This window comes from Mobula birostris, chromosome 28, assembly GCF_030028105.1.
Source record: "Mobula birostris isolate sMobBir1 chromosome 28, sMobBir1.hap1, whole genome shotgun sequence".
Lineage (NCBI taxonomy): Eukaryota > Metazoa > Chordata > Chondrichthyes > Myliobatiformes > Myliobatidae > Mobula > Mobula birostris.
In genome coordinates, this window is record NC_092397.1 from 27,270,552 (window position 1) to 27,290,143 (window position 19,592).

Consider the following 19,592-nt stretch of genomic DNA (forward strand, 5'->3'; position numbering starts at 1 on the left):
GAGAAGGACCTCCAAGGTAATAATTTCACGATTACTCCTGGTAACATGGGCTTGTGTAGGTGGGAATAGCATAACACATAAATAAATGAGTGACTTGAGGAGATGGTGCAGGAGGCAGGGTTTCCAGCTTGGATTATTAGAACCTTTTTTCTGGGCAAGGGATGACCTGTAGAAGAGGGACAGGTTTCACCTGAACTGGAAGGGAACTAATATGCTACTAGTGAGGGTTTAAACTAGTTTAGCAGGGGGCTGGGAATCGGAGCACCAGGTCAGTAAGTGAAGGATTGGACATGAAGGTAGATATCAGTGAAAGCATGGCCAGGCAAAATCAAATTAACAGGTATGATGAGAGATATAGTTTAAATGGAGTGTATTTGAATGTTTGAATGGAGTGTATTTGAATGTAAGGAGTACTATGACGGAAGGTGATTTACATAGAACATGTATCAGTATGTGGAACTACAATGTTGTGGCCATTACAGAGACTTGGTTGAGAGATGGGCAGGGATGTGTGATTAATTTTCCAGGCTTTTGAAGTTTTTGAAAATATAGAGAAGGAGGTAAAAGAGATGTGAGTTGGACTACTAATCAGGGAAATTATCACAGGTACGCACAGCAGAGACATAGTGGAGGGTTCAGACTCAGTCCATTGAGTAGAACTCAGGAACAGGAAGGGTGCAATCAAACTAATGGGATTGTTCTACTACCTGGTGTTGGATAATAAGTCTATTCGGCTGACTGCCCTTTCAGTGGGTTTGCAGTTAGGTGGCAGAGAACACAACTACCCAACTTTAAAGATAACTGTAGATAGCTGCGAGTGAAGTACATAATAAGTACTTTCCTTCTGTATTTACCAAAGGGAAAAGGTGTGGAGTGGGAGACAGTGCTGCATGCATAAACACGTCAGGGAGTTTGGACGTCAATAAGGAGAAAGTATTGGGTCTCCTAATGAGTATTAACATTAGACGAGATTGCTGGGGTCTTGATCAGTAGCTTCGTATCCACACTTGGCAGAGATGAGGACCCAGAGGACGGGTGAGTCGTGAATGTTATACCTGCATGTAAGAAGGGAACAAGGGGAAATCTGGAGAACTGCAGACCTGCAGATGGAAATTGCTGGAGAAACTTCTTCATGATAGGATATATGAGCTCTTAGAAGCAAGGACCTAATTAGGGAGAGCCATCATGTCTACATTTGGGTCAGGTCCCATCTTCACAACTTGAGTTTTCGGGCAAAGTGATGAAAGAGATTGGTGATGGTAGAGCAGAGGATATCGATCTACATGGATTTTACTAAAGCATTTAATGAAGTCCCTCCTGGTAAAATTAAGAGAGTAGTGTTTGAAGAGCCTTTTTCGGGCTGGAGATCTGTAATTAGTGGTGTTCTGCAGGGATCTCTTCTGGGACCTCAGCCTGCAGCTCAATAGGCTAACACATAAATTCTGTGGCTGCTTTTAATTTCTCCTTTTCCCCAGTTTACAGTTTGAATTTTTAACTTTTATTTGTCGGATATTAGAGGGGTTAGTTGTCATTATGTCACAATCTTTAAGATGTAGAAGGCAGCTTTCTGAATCCAGCAATAGAAAGGGAAAAACTTCGAAAGAAAAATCAGAAGATATGCCTGTCTGGGATAAGAGTTTAGAACATGCGTTGATGGCTCTCGACAATAAAATAGACAATAGTACTTCTGAGATGAATTCATTTCGACAGAGCTTTCAGTTCATAGAGGAGAATATTATTTCCTTGAATACTGAGCTTAAAGAGTCGAAGCGTCAGATAACGGATATTTCAGCCCGCTTGGAACGGGCTCAACACAAGATTATCGATTTGGAAGCAAGGTCTCATCGGAATAACATTCCAATTGTTGGACTGGAGGAAGGATCTGAGAGTGGGAGTTTATTGGGCTATTTCGCTAATTTGTTTCAATCTCTGTTTCCGGATATTCTACCTCAGCCTCCCGATATTGAAAGAGTGCATAAAATTCTCACTTCAAAATCTCAAGATCCGGATAAAGCAAAGTCAGTTTTGGTCAGTTTTCTTCATTTCAAAGTTGAAGACCAAATCATAACATATAAAAGGAAACACAGAGTTTTTAAATTTATGGGTTCCGAGATTCGTTTTTTTCAAGACTATCCACGGGAATTTATGGAACAGCAGTTCAAATTCCTTCCAGCTATGAAGATAGCCCATGATAAGGGATTATTCCCATCACTTCGCTATCCAGCGCAATTAAAATTATTTCCTCAAGATTCGACTCCACGTGTTTTTTTGGAACCCCAATGCGGCATTGGACTATGTTAATTCTATTTTGGAGGTGGCCGAGGTCTGAATGGTATTAGTCTGCTGAATAATTTTCTGAAAGAAAACAGGCTTTGAAGATTTCTGATATGTTGAAGATATCCTTTGATTGATGAGCTATTGAAAGAAGATGTGAACTTCTTGATTTGACTGATGAATGACTTTTTCAAAGTCTGTTTGGTATACTGAGTATACACAGCGGACAGATTGTTAACTGGTTTGATTGTCTGTTTTTATTCTTCCTTTTCTTCATTAATTAAGTGATAGTTTTCATAGTTCATAGAGAATTGTTCATATATATATATATATAGTGAGGAGTGCTCAAAAATAGATAATTAGTTTCAGTTTTTCTCCTACAACCAGTGATTTTTCATCGGGCAGTAAGTCTAAGGGATAAAGAGATTTTTCTTCATTAGAGATTACATTGTTTAGAGAAGTCTGAGCCAGCAGCTTGACAAACACTGCTAGGTTTGCTAATGTATCTTTTCAGTAACATTGGAGAGTGAAGACGGGACCCTGAAGGAAACGTTCGACAGGTTTGGAAAGGATCGACCATTACTGAATTCATTCAAGAAGAAGTAATCTGCATGAGATAGCTCTGCTAAAAGTGGCAGGAAAGCTGTGCAAGATTATTCTACGGAGGAAGGTCAGTGCCTTTAAAATCGTTTTATTTCCGTCGCCGTGAATCCTGTGGAAAAGGCAGGATCCAGCTGGGAGTGGCAGTGACGCCGTGTCTTCGAGGAATTCGTTACTTCATGAAAGTCTCTCCTAATTGACTGTATAAATCTCTTGGACTTTAAAATTTACCATTCGAAGAACTGTGTTTGAATTTACTGCTTTAAGAACTGTTTTCACATTTATTGCTTTAAGAATCAGTACTGAGTGATGAATTGTTGAACGTCCGCATAGTGGTTAACTTCCAGTTAAGGTGTTTGTTTGTTTTTTTATTGTTTATCCGTGTTTAATAAATGTTTGGTTGTTTGTATATAACCTGTCTCGATTGATATTCATTGTTGCCGGTTACGTAACGTAATTTGTGGGGGCTTGTCCGGGATCTTGTTCCAAATTTTTGAGTTCAAGTGCTGGTAATTGCCATTCTGATTTGGAAAAGGGAAATACCCCTTGTTTTTTTTAGTTTCATTGGTGTGTAAGCAGTATTCGGCAGCAATGAATGTTGACGATTTTATGGTCACACCTGACCCGGTGTTTTTAGAGGATGCGAGAAAACCTGTTGTATTGAAGATTTCTAGGAAGTTGGATATTAAGGGAATTGCGAAGAATACCACAAAGGTTTTAATACAAAGAAAATTCGCTGAGCATTATATCTGTATGAAAACGTTTGATGATGAGGTGTTAGGTAGGTTTCCAATGAATAATCTGGAAATGCAGTTACATCTTGAACAGATAAAGTTTGAAAGATTTAAAGCAGAAATGGCGAAAGAGAGGCTAATAAAAAAAGGGAATTTGCTGAAAGAAAGGCAAATAAATTAAGGGAATTCAAAGAAAGAGAGGAAAGTAAACTAAGGGAAGGTAAAGAAAGAGGAGGTGAAAACCAGAGGAAATTTGAGTTAGAGATGGAGAAATTAAGGAGGGGAAATTAGTCTTCTGGTTCTAATAAACAGTTTATTGCTAGTCGTGAGGTTATTTTGGCTCCTCCATTTAATGAAGCTGAAGTGGACAAATATTTCCGGCATTTCGAAATTGTGCTCTGAGTTTAGGGTGGCCGAAAGAGCAATGGCCAGTGATATTACAAAGTGTAATTAAAGGCAAGGCACAACAAGTTTATACAGCTTTAAATGCTGATCAAGCACTGGATTATGATTTTGTTAAACAGCTAATATTAAAGGCATATGAGTTGGTTCCGGAAGCATATAGAGAAAGATTCAGACATTTTAAGAAATCTGTGGAAAAAAACTTATGTGGAATTTGCCTATGAGAAATCTGTGTGTTTTGAGAGATGGGTTTCCTCTAAAAATGTGAATGGGGAGTATAATAAATTAAAAGAGTTGATTTTACTGGAGGAATTTAAAAGAAGCATTCCTGTTGAAGGGAGAACATACTTAAATGAAAGAGACACTTCTGCATTGCAGGAGACTGCTAAATTAGCTGATGAGTATGCTTTAATTCATAAGAATAAATTTTCTCCAGGTAGAATTTTTAAAAGGAAAAATAGCACAGAGAGGCAAGGTAACCCAGAAATTAAATCTGAAGTTAGTGAGAAAAGTAAGGATGAAGGGAGATATGTGAAAGAAAAACATTTTGGTATTATTTGTAATTATTGTGAGAAACCTGGACATGTAGAAGCTTACTGCTCTCGATTAAAAGAAAGAGAAATAAGCCGTCCCAGATGCTTGAGTGCAGCATATTGAAACATCTGTAAATTCACAGGATTTAGAAAATACTGATGAAGATGTGTCAGAGTCTGACCAAGTTAAGAAGGGATATGAAGTTTTTATAACAGAAGGGTTTGTATCCTTGAAAGAAGGATCCAATTCAGTACTAATAAGAATACTTACAGGCACTGGAGCTGCTTATTCACTAATATTAGACAGTGCGCTAAAGTTTAGTGATGAGTCTGACATTGGTGAGGTAAATTATATAAGAGGAGTTGGGAGTTCCCTTATGCCAGTACATTTACATAGAATAAATTTAAGGTCAGGATTAGTTACAGGGGTTGTTAAAGTAGGACTGCAATCCAGTTTACCTGTGAATGATGTTTCTCTTTTGTTAGAGAACGACTTAGCAGGTGGACAAGTTTTTCCTGAAGTGCATTTGACAGTAAATCCAAATTCTGAGGAACGACAGAGGGATTCTAACACAGATTCTTCATGTGTTGTAACAAGAGCTAAAGCTAAAAAGACCGATATACAGGATGAGGTTGTTACCCACAACTGTTCAGTTCAAGATTCGAATTTTGAGGATGTATCAGAAACTTTCTTACCTACATTATTTGATCAGGATTTTGGTAGTAAGTCTCACCATGAAGATTTGTCTTTATTGTGGAAGGAGATGATAGCAGAGCAGGGTAGAGATCCTGAGATAGGCAAATTAAAAGAACAAGCTCTTCCAGATAGTGAAATTGAAAAAGTGCCAGTAGGATATTATTTTGAAAAGGGAGTATTAATGAGAAAGTAGAGATCACCTACAATTCCTGCTAGTGAGGAATGGAAAGTTAATCATCAGGTAGTAGTTCCTAAAATTTATCGAAATGAGATTTTAATTATGGCTCATAGTATTCCTTTGGGTGGTCATTTAGGTGTAAAGAAAACTATGAACAAGGTTTCTAAACATTTTTATTGGCCTAGTTTAAGAAAAGATGTGGCGACATTTTGTAGAACGTCTCATACGTGTCAAATTGTGGGTAAACCTAATCAAGTTACTCCAGTGGCCCCAGTACATCCAATTCCAGCATTTGGTGAGCCGTTCTGAAAAATCATTGTAGACTGTGTAGGTCCTTTGCCAAAGACTAAAACTGGACATCAATATTTGTTAACTATTATGTGTACAGCATCTAGGTTTCCAGATGCATTACCTCTTAGGAATATAACAGCCAAAACTGTGACAAAGGCTCTTATAAAATTCTTTACTTATTTTGGGTTGCCTAAGGAAATACAATCGGATCAAGGTAGTAATTTTATATCTGGATTGTTTCAGCAGATAGTTTATAAACTGGAAGCAAAACAGATTATTTCATCAGCCTATCATCCAGAATCGCAAGGAGCCCTGGAGAGATTTCATTCTACATTAAAAACTATGATTAGAACATATTGTGTGGAAAATGAAAAGGACTGGGATGAAGGTATACATTTACTACTTTTTGCAGTACGAGAGGCAGTAGAGGAATCATTAGGTTTTGGTCCTTTTGAACTTGTGTTTGGGCATAGAATTCCAGGACCTTTGGCTTTGTTGAAGGAATAGTGGATTAATAAAGAAGTACACACTAATTTGCTAGATTATGTTTTAAAATTTAAAGAAAGATTATATAAAGCTTATAGCTTGGCAAAGGAAAATTTAAAATTGGCTCAAGAGAAGATGAAGACTTGGTATGATAGGGAAGCTAGGATGAGGTTATTTAAGCCTGGAGATAAGGTGTTGGTTCTTTTCCCGATGCAAACAAACTCATTACAAGCTAAATTTTGTGGTCTTTATGAGATTAAATCTAAGGTGAATGATGTGGATTACGTGGTAAAAACCCCAGATCATAGAGAGACAACACAGCTGTGTCATATAAATATGATAATACCGTATTATGAGAGAGAAGCTGCTACTATGACTGTTGTGGTCAATAATGAGTCTGATCTTGATAAAACCTTAATGGATGATTCATCTGAAACTCATTTTAAACCCAACATTATTTCAGCCAGGTTACCAAATTCAAAAATTCTAGAAAATATTGATGAACAATTAGCTCATTTACAGCCAGAGCAGAGAGAGCAGATGAAACAGTTAATTTTTAAATATAGAGATTTATTTCTAGACGTTGCTAGAAGAACCACTGTAGCTACACATGATGTAGATGTTAGAGATGCAAAACCCATAAAACAACATCCATATCGAATGAACAGGGAATAATGTGAACTTACTGAACAAGAAATTAGGTATATGCTAGAAAATGATATGATGAGACATTCTAATTCGAATTGGAGTTCACCGTTTGTTATGGTGCCCAAGCCAGACAATAGTATTAGGTTTTGTAAGGATTACAGGAAGGTGAATGCTGTGACAAAAACTGAAGCATATCCAATCCCTAGGGTAGATGATTGTGTGGATAAAGTTGGACAAGCCAAATTCCTTACAAAGATTGATTTGTTAAAAGGTTATTCATGTATTCTTTTGACGGATAGTAGAGAGTTATCTGCATTTGTAACTCCATCCGGATTATATGTGTGAAGAAAGACCAAGTTATCAGAAGATTGATGCTAATGAGAGAGATAAGTGAGACAATGGAGCAGCATTCGGAAATGTTAATGAGGGACGAGAGAGATTAACGAAAAGAGACGCAGTCCCAAATACTGTCAGACCGGTTGTTTTGAACCTGAACTGTTTGAAGTTTCATGGACAGGCGATACCCCAGCAGGGGAATAAAAGGAACAGGTTCGCTAAGGCAAGGGACACCACAAAATCACGAGATAACGAGGCCCTGGAAGTGTGGTGTGCCCAAGTTGGTGGGAGTTTTGGAGGTCTGGGCGCGGGACAGACCATAGACGCACAGGGTGAAAAGGTACGATCAGCGGCAACCTGGTGTGTGTATGTCCACCCTGGCCTGGGTGCCGGGTTCACCACGGAAGAATGAACGTATCCGGAATGGAGGGGTCACAGTCAGTGACCTCAGAAGACATTAAAAAAAGGGCTCGCCCAAAAGCTAATTGTGGAGAAGCATCAAGGTCTGTCTGAATTCGATTTGCATATCATCATTCTCTCTCCCTCTCTCTCTCTCTCTCTCTCTCCCCCCCCCCCCCCCCAACGGCACAACAGCGATTGCTGCGAACTGTACTGAGCTGAACTGAACTCTGCATCACTTGAGACTGATCATTTTACCCCAGGCTGTGATAGAACTTGATTGATTCCTATTATCCTAGTTCTGTGTACATGTGTGTTTTATCATTGCTAACCCGTTGCATTTATATCCTTACATTTAGAGTACTGTGTTACTTATTTCTTTAATAAAACTTTCTTAGTTCCAGTAATCCAGACTCCAACTAAGTGGTCCATTTCTGCTGGTTTGGCAATCCAGTTACGGGGTACGTAACATAAGTGGGGTTCTCGTCCGCGATTTTGAATGCTAATTTTGGGGCGGGGTAAATTGATTGGGTTAAAATTCCCGAAAGAAAGAAAGGGCAAACAGCAGAAATGGAGATTGAGGAATTTCTAAAGGCACCGACCTTGCAGGCATTAGAGGATGCCAGGAAATCAGAATTAGCAGCTGTGGCCAAATGGTTGAATCTTTTTAAGGGGAAGTGGACAATGAGGAGAGCGGGGATGCACAGAGCTATCATAGAACATTATGTATCTAAAGGTGTGTTTCCCCAAGGGGAGCTGGAGGTTGTATCTATGGGAAAACCTGGTGCAGAAGCAGTACAGCTGCAGATTGAAATATTGAGACTCGAGCACGAGTTCCGGGTAAACCAGTTGGAGCCAGAAGAGAGGGACAAACAGTTGGAGCGAGAAGAGAGGGACAGGCAGTTGGAGCGAGAAGAGAGGGACAAGCAGTTAGAACGAGATGCGAGAGAGAAGCAGAGGGAAAGGGAATTTGAGATGGAGAAGTTAAAGATGACGACAGCGCTGGGGCCCATGCCGAACCAAGGTGGAGGGTTCAGGGCAACCCAGGAAGTTAGGCTGGTTCCCCCATTTGAGGAGACAGATGTTGATGGGTACTTTCTCCATTTTGAAAAGGTTGCTGCAAATCAGGACTGGCCGAGGGATAAGTGGCTGTTTTGCTTCAGAGTGTACTTAAAGGAAAAGCCTAACAAGCTTACTCGGCCTTGTCTGCAGAAGATGCCCAGAGGTATGATGTGGTGAAAGAGGCCATACTCAGGATTTATGAGTTGGTCCCGGAGGCATACCGGCAGAGGTTCCGGGATGCGAGGAAGCAATGGGGCCGCACGTATTTAGCGTATGCCCGTGAGATGCAGATATATTGTGAGCGTTGGTGCGCCTCGAAAGGGGTCAATGGGGATTATGACAGACTACTACAGCTAATCCTGATTGAGCAGTTTAAAGGTTGTGCCCCTGAATGTATGAGACCCTACCTAGATGGGAAAGAGGCAGACACCTTAGCCGCAACTGCTAAGTTAGTGGATGAGTACGCGTTGACACATAAAACGAAGTTTACCCCAAGTAAAGGCTACCAGAAGGGTAGTCAGGACGGCGGAGAGAGTCCGCCAGAAAAGTCAGAAAGTAAGCCGGGGACTAGTGAGAAGGATAAGGTAGACCGTGAGCAGTTTGGTAGGAAGTCTCCTGGTGTCGTCTGTTATAATTGTGGGAAAGTCAGACACTTTGCGTCCAGGTGCTTTGCCCCAAAGAAGGAGATGGGGAAAGGGAAAATGACGGTTCCGACTGGCTGTATTGAGCTTGTAAACAGACCGCTAGGGAAGACGAGGTCTGATAAAGTTCAGGAAGGGCGCGAGAATTTTATCTCGGCCGGATTGGTGTCGGTGGAGGAGGGGTTATACCCAGTTCCAGTATGGATCTGGAGAGACACTGGAGCTTGTCAGTCATTGATATTAAAGATTGTGTTAGACTTTAGTTCAGAGACCCAGACTGGTGAGGTCAGGGTGATAAAAGGCATTGGAAAAGGGACTGAAGCAGTACCTTTGCACCAGATACACCTAAAAAGCGACTTGGCTCCAGACCGGTCACGATCGCGGTGAGGCCCGAACTACCGATGGAAGATGTGGAGGTCTCACTTGGTACTGACCTCACCGGCAGAGAGGTGTACCCAGCAGTAAGATTGACAAGCCAGCCTGCCAGCATTGATGACCCGCCCATGGACTCACAGGTTTATCCTGTTTGCGCAGTGACTCGGCGCATGCCCAGAAAGGCTGCCGAAGCTAATATATATTTAGCTGAGACGTTTTTACCACCCTTGTACCAGGAGGGGTTAGAAAGTAAGAGAGAGCATAGTGAAACAGGAGGAAGTGAGGGAGTTGAGTTAGATTTATCATTAGCAAGGAAGGAATTTGTACTGGCACAGGAGTGAGACGCGGAGCTGATGGTTTTGACGGAGACAGCTCTCTCTGAAGCAGAATTAAAAAGGGAGTCTGTGGGCTATTATGTGAAGGAGAGAGTACTAAGGAGGAAATGATGACCAAGTACCATGCCCGCAGATGAGGAATGCGGGGTGGTGCCGAAAATTTATAGGGGCGAGATTTTTAACCCAGCCCACAAGATACCCCTGGGTGGACATTTTGGGGTGAGGAAGACAGTCGACAGAATTATGAAAGAGTTTTACTGGCTGCACAGGAGGAAGGATGCTATTGACTATTGTAGACGTGAGCTAACACAGTTACAGGCTTTTGATATGCTGACAGCTTGCCACGATAGGCTAACAGACCTAGTCGGTGTTATCACGAAAATTAATGAGGCTAGGGTGCCACCTGATAAGGGGAAAACCCATTTTGAAAAGATAAGTATGGTGCTGACCAGATGGGAGAAGTCTATTGTTTTGGCCAGCTTTGCTGATAAGGTCTCTCCCTTAACCCCCGAACAGAGCGAGCCGCTAAGACAGCTAATTAAACGGCACGCACACGTATGTCCGGATGTCCTGAGGCGGTGCAAAGAGCCGGGACATGGTGTTGTTGTCAAATCAGGTCAGCCTAGTGAGCAACACCCCTATAGGACAATTAATTCAGTGTCAAAAGGGCTAAAGAACGCAGAAGCGTATATTGGCGATGTAGTTGTCTGGAGTGACACGTGGGAGGGGCTGTTTGAAGCCAGCCTGACAGTGAACCTTGCAAAAAGTGAATTCAGCCACGGAAAGATCACTTATCCGGGATTGGTGGGAAGACAGGGGCAGCTGGCACCGATGCAGGCTAAGGTGCGGGCTATCTCTGAAGTCCCCACCCCGAAAGACAAGAGAGCCTTGAGAAGGTTATTGGAGATGGTGGGGTACTATCGGAAGTTTTGCAAAAAAAAACTTTGCAGATATTACCCCCCCCCCACTTACTAAGCTCTTGCCAAGAATGCTAATTTGGTGTGGGACGACCCTTGTTATCTTTGTCCGGGACGAAAACCACCGAAAAGTTACACTGATCACAACTCATTAGTGTTTTTGGCCACTATGAAGTTTGCTAAGTTGGAGCCTGGTCTTAGAGGATTACTAAAATAAAACATATAAAAGGAACGGAAAATGTGATTGCTGACTGTCTGTCAAGGTGTTGACAACTTAAAGTTCTCTGTATTAGCCATATAGCTGATGACCAATGTATATTTGTGTGTATCTAATAATGTATTCATGCCTATAATTTTTACCCCGGTAAAAATCCTTTGAAGGATAGGGGTGTGACGAAAGACTTATTAGAAGATTGATGCTAATGAGAGAGATAAGTGGACTTCTGGTAGAGCTCTGGAGTGAAGTCGTGTTCTTGACTCGCTCCATTACCTCTGAGTTTTTCTTCTTATGATCAGCTATATTTTAACTAACCATTAAGGCATCAACTTTTAAAATATTTTGAAACAAATTGGGCTCTTTGATAATCGGATGCTTTTAAGGTCTGCTATGTCTAAGATTGGAAAAAATGGAAAGGACGGCAAACCTCCGGTTAGACCGAAAGGTACCGATTTTCCTCCGACTGAACCACCGGTGACTTGGAAAGCTATATCGGAACTAATTCAAAGGGAAATTTCAACCTCTATTATGGAGCTGATTCGTGCGGAAATTTCAATTAATTTCCAGAAAATTGCCGATTCAATCGATAAAATACAAATATCTATTACGGAACACCAGTCGGCTATATCTAATCTTCAAAAATCCACGCAACAAAATGAACTCAAGATGGGGAAAATTGAAGAAACAATGTAATGAAGAAGAAACTTGACTTTCTGACCTTTAAAAGCTCTGACTTAGAATCCAGAATGCGATGGCAGAATCTTCGAATGATTGGGGTGCGTGAAGCTGCTGAATCTGACAGCCCAATGAATTTTTTTTCTCAACTTTTAAGAGATGCATTTCCTACTGTATTTCCTGACCAACCACCGTTATTGGATCGTGTTCACAGAGTTCCATCATACTCGTCTAAGTCAGATAAACCTCGACATGTCATCTTACGTTTTCATTACTTTCAAGACAAGGAGAAACTGTTTTGATTCGTTTGATCTAAAGGTTATATTGATTTTTTGGATCTTCAGTTCCGATTCGTGGAGGACTTCAGCAAACAGATTCGGGATCAACGGGTTCGTTACAGATCTGTCATATCGGAACTCTACAAGATGGATTTAAAACCAGCGCTGCTTTACCCAGCACGTCTAAGGATTCGTACGTTGGATGGAGCCCTCCGTTTCTTTGAATCTCCATCGGATGCCCAGAGTTATCTGGATCAATTTTCACCTTCAACATCTTAATCGTAATTTTTAACTACCTCCGTTTGATCGGAGGTTGTGAATCTGTCGGCTTTAACTTTTTTTTTGCCTTATATGGGCAGAAAAGTTTATTTTTGATTAATTAATATGGTTGCTAAACTTTCTTCCTATCTGCGTCATTCCTTTTTCCCAGGGGATTCTGGGTGGTTATTTCCTCAGCGTCATTCTACATATTTCCTTTGAGGCCTTAAATTTTGTAGTTTTTGAATCTACTTTTTTTTGTAGGTTTTCATAACTAGTTTATGTTAATAATTTCATTTTTTTGTTTATTCATAGGGTCTGGGGTTTGTTGCGTTTTTTTTATATTTTCTGGCTTTTTCTCTGTTATATTAAGTGTTTGTTTTAATTGATTTACTTTTTTTGTTCTTTTACTGTTTTATAACTAGCTGATCTTTTTTATATTTACACTTTTTTTTAGGGAGCTCTATCGGAAGTCATGGGGGTAGTTTTAGTGCTTGCTTCTTTCTGGCTGGTCTGTTTTAAATTTAGCCTTGGGGTCATGGGGTGGGGGGTGGTGGGAGGGGCTTCACGTTTTAGTTTTTTTCTTCTTGGGCTATGTACATTATTGAAGTATTGGTTGCGTTCTCCTTCCCGGTATCTCTTATTTGTTCTGTTCCCTTTCCGGGTTCGTGGATCGAACCTATCGTCAATCCTCCTTTTTGCGGGTTGACTTTAGGGTTTATGGAGTCTATTATTAATTTTGTCTCCTGGAATACTAATGGTCTTAACCATCCTATTAAAAGGAAAAAAGTTTTTAAAGTGTTCCGGAGACTTAAAGCACAAATTCTATTTTTACAAGAGACCCATGTGCGGAGGGGGGACAGACTACGTTTTTTTAAATTCTGGAAGGAGCAACAGTTTCATTCGAACTCTAACGCTAAGATTCGAGGCGTCTCTATTTTTATAGACTCCTCAGTTACTTTTATACAACATGATATTATCTCTGATTCGAATGGTAGATTTCTACTGGTTAGTGGTCTACTATTTAATAAAAAGGTAGTTTTGGTTAATGTTTATGCTCCCAATATGGATTGTCCGGAATTTTATAAATCATTATTCAATCAGTTCCCGAATTTGAATGAGTTTTCGTTGATCTGGGGCGGAGATCTTAATACCTGTTTATCTCCAGCTTTGGACCGTTCGGCTCCTCTACGGACCTTACCTAATAAATCTGCAACTTTGATTAATTCATTCCTCTCTGATTCTGGGTCGATGGATATTTGGCGTTTTTTGCATCCTCAGGAAAAAGATTTTTCTTTTTTTTCACATGTTCACCATTCCTATTCAAGAATTGATTATTTCTTTATTGACTCTCGCCTTATTTCTTCAGTGATTAAATGTGATTATGACTCTATAACCATTTCGGACCATGCTCCACTTAAGCTTTCTATTAAAATTCAGGCCAATACACAAAATAATAGACAATGGCATTTTAATTCGCTGTTGCTTCAGGACTCGGACTTTGTTAACTTTATGAATGAACAGATTGATCTTTTTTTTACAATCAACTATACAGAGGATATTTCTGTGAACATTCTTTGGGATACTTTTAAAGCTTATATTCGTGGTCAGATTATCTCGTATTCTGCTGCTTTGAGGAAGAAACTGAAGCAGGAGGAGTTGGTAATTGTGGACAAGATTAAGGAAATTGATAAGAAATATGTTACAACTCCCTCTGAGGAGTTATATAAACAAAGAACTGAACTTCATTTGGAACACAGTTTATTACTTTCGTCCTCGATTGTAAACCAATTAAAGAAAACAAGAAGTGAATTTTATGTACACAGTGACAAAATTGGTAAACTGTTGGCTAACCAATTGAAGTCTAATTATGCTAAATCTCAAATTAATCAGATTTATAATCAAAATGACCGACTGATACTTGATCATGCAGGGATTAATCAAACCTTCTTTGATTTTTATTCTTCCTTATATCAATCAGAGTCTCCTCGAGACTCTAAATATATGAATGATTTTTTAGATAACCTAGACTTCCCTGAGATTTCACAGGATATGTCTTCTATGCTAGATACTCCCATTACTACTGATGAGATTAAGAATGCTATTTCCTCTATGAACCTGGGGAAAGCTCCTGGCCATGATGGATTTACCACAGAATTTTATAAATGTTTTGCACCTTCATTAATCCCTTGGTTCTGTAGGGTTTTTGAGGCTTTATTAAAACTTGCTAAGCTTCCCGAATCTTTCAATAGAGCGTCAATCTCTCTAATATTAAAGAAGGATAAGGATCCTGCTCAATGTGCATCTTATAGACCAATATCTTTATTAAATGTTGATTCTAAAATTTTTTCTAAGTTATTAGCAAACAGATTAGAAAAAGTACTTCCTTTTATTATTTCGGAAGACCAAACGGGTTTTATTAAAGGTGGTTACTCTTTTTATAACATTTGCACACTGTTAAATATTGTTTATACCCCCTCACAAAATGTTCCTGAGTGTGTTATCTCTTTAGATGCTGAGAAAGCTTTTGATAGAGTAGAATGGCCTTACTTATTTAAGGTGCTTAAAATGTTTAATTTTAGCTCGAAATTTATATCCTGGATCAAACTTATATCATTCTCCTGTGGCCTCGGTCCATACTAACTCTCTAAGCTCACCGTTTTTCCCTCTTTTTTGAGGTACTCGACAAGGTTGTCCTCTTAGTCCTTTATTATTTGATATTGCATTAGAACCTCTTGCAATTGCCATTCGAGAATCTCCAAATATTATTGGGATAACTCGGGGCTTAAAGTCCCATAAAATATCACTCTATGCTGATGACTTACTTTTATGTATTTCTAATCCTCAAAAATCCATCCCTGCTGTTTTAGAGTTATTAGCACAATTTAGTTTCTTTTCAGGTTATAAATTAAATCTTAGTAAGAGTGAACTTTTCCCAATTAATAAACAATTTCCCTTATATCATAACTTTCCATTTAAATTGATTAATAATTTATATTCCCAAGATATATTTTTCATATCTTGGGATTAAAATTACTTGTAAACACAAAGATTTATTTAGGATTCACTTTTTACCCTTAATTGACCATATCATTCAACTTTCATCTAAATGGTTTCCTTTATATTTAACTTTGATTGGTCGTATTAATGCAGTTAAGATGTTTTTTTCTGCCAACGTTTTTATATATATTTCAGGCATTACTGATTTTTGTTCCAAAATCTTTTTTTGATAAAGTTGACTCAAAATTTCTTCATTTATTTGGCAAAATAAAAACCCGAGACTGGGTAAAATACATTTACAGAAAGCTGAGAGAGATGGAAGTTTAGCATTACCTAACTTTAGATTCTATTATTGGGCAATTAATATTCGACATATGAAATTTTGGTTACTTGACCAGGATATACTATCCATTCCTAAATGGGTAGCATTGAAATTACAATCTGTTCAGGGCTATACACTTGGCTCTATTTTAGGTTCCTCTCTTCCTTTTGATTTGAAACGCCTCAAACAGGTATCCTAGCCCGATAGTTAAATATACTTTACGTAATTGGTTTCAATTCAGAAAATTTTTTGATCTTAACCAATCTGGGCTAGCGATTCCTATTTTAGGTAACATATTTTTTCCTCCCTCTTTTACGGATCGTGCTTTTCAAATTTGGAAGACTAAGGGTATTTCACGGTTTTTGGATTTATTTTTAGATGGTTCCCTTATGTCTTCCGAACAATTATCTAATAAATATAATCTATCAAGAATACATTTTTTTAGATATCTACAAGTTAGAAATTTCCTAAGTTCTATACTTTCTTCCTTTCCAATGCTTCCTCCTACATACATTTTAGATACTATAATTAACCTTAATCCATATCAGAAAGGTGCATCGGCTATGATTTATAATATTATTATGAAACTTAGGAAAGTTCCATTTGATAAGATTAGGGTAGATTGGGAACAGAAATTTGGTTCTATCATTTCCGTGGATGACTGGGGGCAGATTTTACAATTAGTCAATACTTCCTCTATCTGTGCTAAACATTCCCTAATTCAATTTAAAGTTGTTCATAGAGCACATATGTCCAAAGATAAATTAGCTCGCTTTTATTCTCATATTAATCCTTTTTGTGATAGATGTCCGGAGCAGATAGCCTCTTTAACTCATATATTTTGGTCTTGTCCTTCTCTGGAAACTTCTTGGAGAGACATTTTTAATATTATCTCAAAGGTATTGAATATAGATATCTCTCCTCACCCTATTACTGCTTTCTTTGGACTACCTAAAATTTCCAGTAATCTTTCTCCTTCAGCCCGTAGAATGATTGCATTTCTTACTTTAATGGCGAAAAGATGTATCTTACAACATTGGAAAGAGCTTAATGCTCCAACCACCTTTTTTTGGTTTTCTCAGACAATATTATGCTTGAATTTGGAGAAAATTAGAAGCAATCTTTATGATTCCTCACTTAAATTTGAACAGACCTGGAGATCTTTTATTCAATATTTTCATTTAATGTAACTTTTTTTTTTCTTCTCTTTTTTGCTCCATATTTATATACCCTTCTTGTTTTTTTTTACTGTTTTTAAGGGAGGTCGGGTTTGAGGACGTGATTTTAAGTTCTTTAACTCTACTTGGTTCCAAGTTAGCCCATTTGCTTTGCTTTGCTTTCAGTTTAGTTGCACGGTGGGTTTTTTTGGGGTTTTTTTTTTTCCTTTTCTCTATTGATATATATAAATTAGTATACTATTATGTTACCTTAGTATGTTATGTTTAAATTACATTGCTTGTATCTCTTTTTCTTTCTGCATTAATATCTCCTGTAATTTTATTATATTCTAACAGTGTATTAGTGCCTATATGGCTTACCATGTTGTATACTTATTCAATAAAAAAAGTTTTAAAAAGAAAGAAAGAGAGAGATAAGTGAGACAATGAAGCAGCATTCAGAAATGTTAATGAGAGACAAGAGAGATTAACGAAAAGAGACACAGTTCCGAGTATTGTCAGACCGGTTGCTGTGAACCTGAACTGTTTGAAGTTTGATGGACAGGCGATACCCCAGCAGGGGAATAAAAGGAACAGGTTCGCTGAGGCAAGGGACACCATGAGATCACCAGATAATGAGACCCTGGAAGTGCGGTGTGCCCCCACAAGTTGCTGGGTGTTTTGGAGGTCTGGTCGCGGGACCGGCCAGAGAACGCACAGGGTGAAAAGGTATGATCGGCAGGAACCTGGTGTGTGTGTCCGCCCTTACCTGGGTGCTGGGTTCACGGCGGAAGAACGAACGTATCCGGAACGGAGGGGTCACAGTCGGTGACCTCAGAAGACATTAAAAATAGGGCTCGCCCGAAAGCTAACTGTGGAGGAACATCAAGGTCTGTCTGAATTTGATTTGCATATCATCATTCGCTCTCACTCTCTCCCTCCAACGGCACAACAGCAATTGCTGCGAACTGTACTGAGCTGAACTGAACTCTGCGTCACTTGAGACTGATCATTTTACCCCTAGACTGCGATAGAGCTTGATTGATTCCTATTATCCTAGTTCTGTGTACACATGTGTTTTATCATTGCTAACCCATTGCATTTATATCCTTACATTTAGAGTACTGTGTTACTTATTTCTTCAATAAAACTTTCTTAGTTCCAGTAATCCAGACTCCAACTAAGTGGTCCATTTCTGCTGGTTTGACAACCCAGTTACGGGGTACGTAACATAAGAATATAATGTTCTTCCATTTGGGATGAGGAATGCCAAAAAAATACCAGGTACTTTTCAGAGGATGATTAATAGCGTGATTCAGGGATTAAAAGATACAGATGCCTATATTGATGATTTAGTTAGGAAATAATACATGGAAAGCACATATTACTGTGGTGGAGAAACTATTTGAGAGACTTTCAAAAGCTAACTGAACTCTTAACTTAGCTAAAAGTGCATTTGGCCATGCCACAGTGACCTACCTTGGTTATGTTGTGGGTCAGGGAAAATTAGCACCTGTTGAGACGAAAGTTCAGACAATTTTAGAAGTACCCACTCCAACTAGTAGAAAAACTCTCAGAAGATTGTTGAATATGGTAGGATATTACAGAAAATTTTGTAAGAATTTTGCGAACATTACTCTTCCATTATCTAATCTCTTGAAGAAAAATGAAAAGTTTGTTTGGACAGAAGCTTGTCAGGAGGCATTTGATAAATTGAAACTATAATATGTAGTCAACCTGCACTTAAATTTCCTGACTTTGAAAAACCATTTTCGTTAGCTGTAGATGCTAGTGATGAAGCTGCAGGAGCAGTGTTACTTCAAAGAGATGATGGTGAAGAAGTTGATTGTCCAGTAGCTTATTTTTGTAAGAAATTTAATGCCCATCAAAGAAATTATTCAACAATAGAAAAAAATATTATTATCTCTTGTTTTGGCTTTACAACATTTTTAAGTGTATGTTAGTACTACTCATAAACCACTCACGGTTTATACCGATCATAATCCGTTGGTGTTTTTGATAAGATAAAAAACAAAAATAGAAGATTACTAAATTGGAGTTTAATGTTACAGGAGTACAATATTTTGATCACTCATATTAAGGGTAAAGATAATGTGATTGCTGATTGGCTATCTAGATGTTAAATGTACAATGAAAAGTTTTTTATGGAGTGATATTTTAACATTTCTAACACTCCTACTGTATATTAGTTTGTAAAGTGTTGAAAGATAAGACTATATATTGTGTATGTTGTAAATTTTATACCTTTGTATTTTTTTGTGTAAATTGTTATTTGTTAAAATTTTACTCTTTAAGAGACCCATTTCTTTATGGAGAGAGGGGTTACATACCTCAAGGAGATCTTGTGAGAATGATGGAATGGTGTTTTGGAGGTCAGCTGATGTAGTTTTCCCGCCGATGTGAGGTCACGTGAGGACCTCATGTTCACCACGAGTATAAAAGGGAAGACCTCTGATGACGCTGTTAGTTTTTCCAGTTTGAACGTTAATGAGGTACTCCGCTCCGCTGTGTATTTGCATTATGACGGAGTTTTGATTTTAAACAGAGTTTTATGTTCTAACATAAGGTACAGAAGTCTGAGCCAGCAGTATGACAATCGCTGCTAGGTTTATTAATGTATCTTTTCAGTAACATTGGAGAGTGAAGGTGGGACCCCGAAGGAAACGTTCGACGGGTTTGGAAAGAATCAACCATTACAGAATTTGTTCAAGAAGGAGTAATCTGCATGAGATAGACTCTGCTAAAAGTGGCAGGAA

At 38.7% G+C, this 19,592-nt stretch overlaps 1 long non-coding RNA gene across 1 annotated transcript in view; it reads left to right on the forward strand.

The window, feature by feature from the left end:
• The window catches only part of LOC140189171 (uncharacterized), a 32,681-nt gene extending 29,697 nt beyond the window's left edge, over positions 1 to 2,984 (forward strand). Inside the window, exon 4 of the long non-coding RNA XR_011883476.1 lies at positions 2,789 to 2,984. This is a non-coding gene — a long non-coding RNA (uncharacterized lncRNA). The remainder of the gene's footprint in view (positions 1 to 2,788) is intronic.
• Positions 2,985 to 19,592: the final 16,608 nt, after the last annotated feature.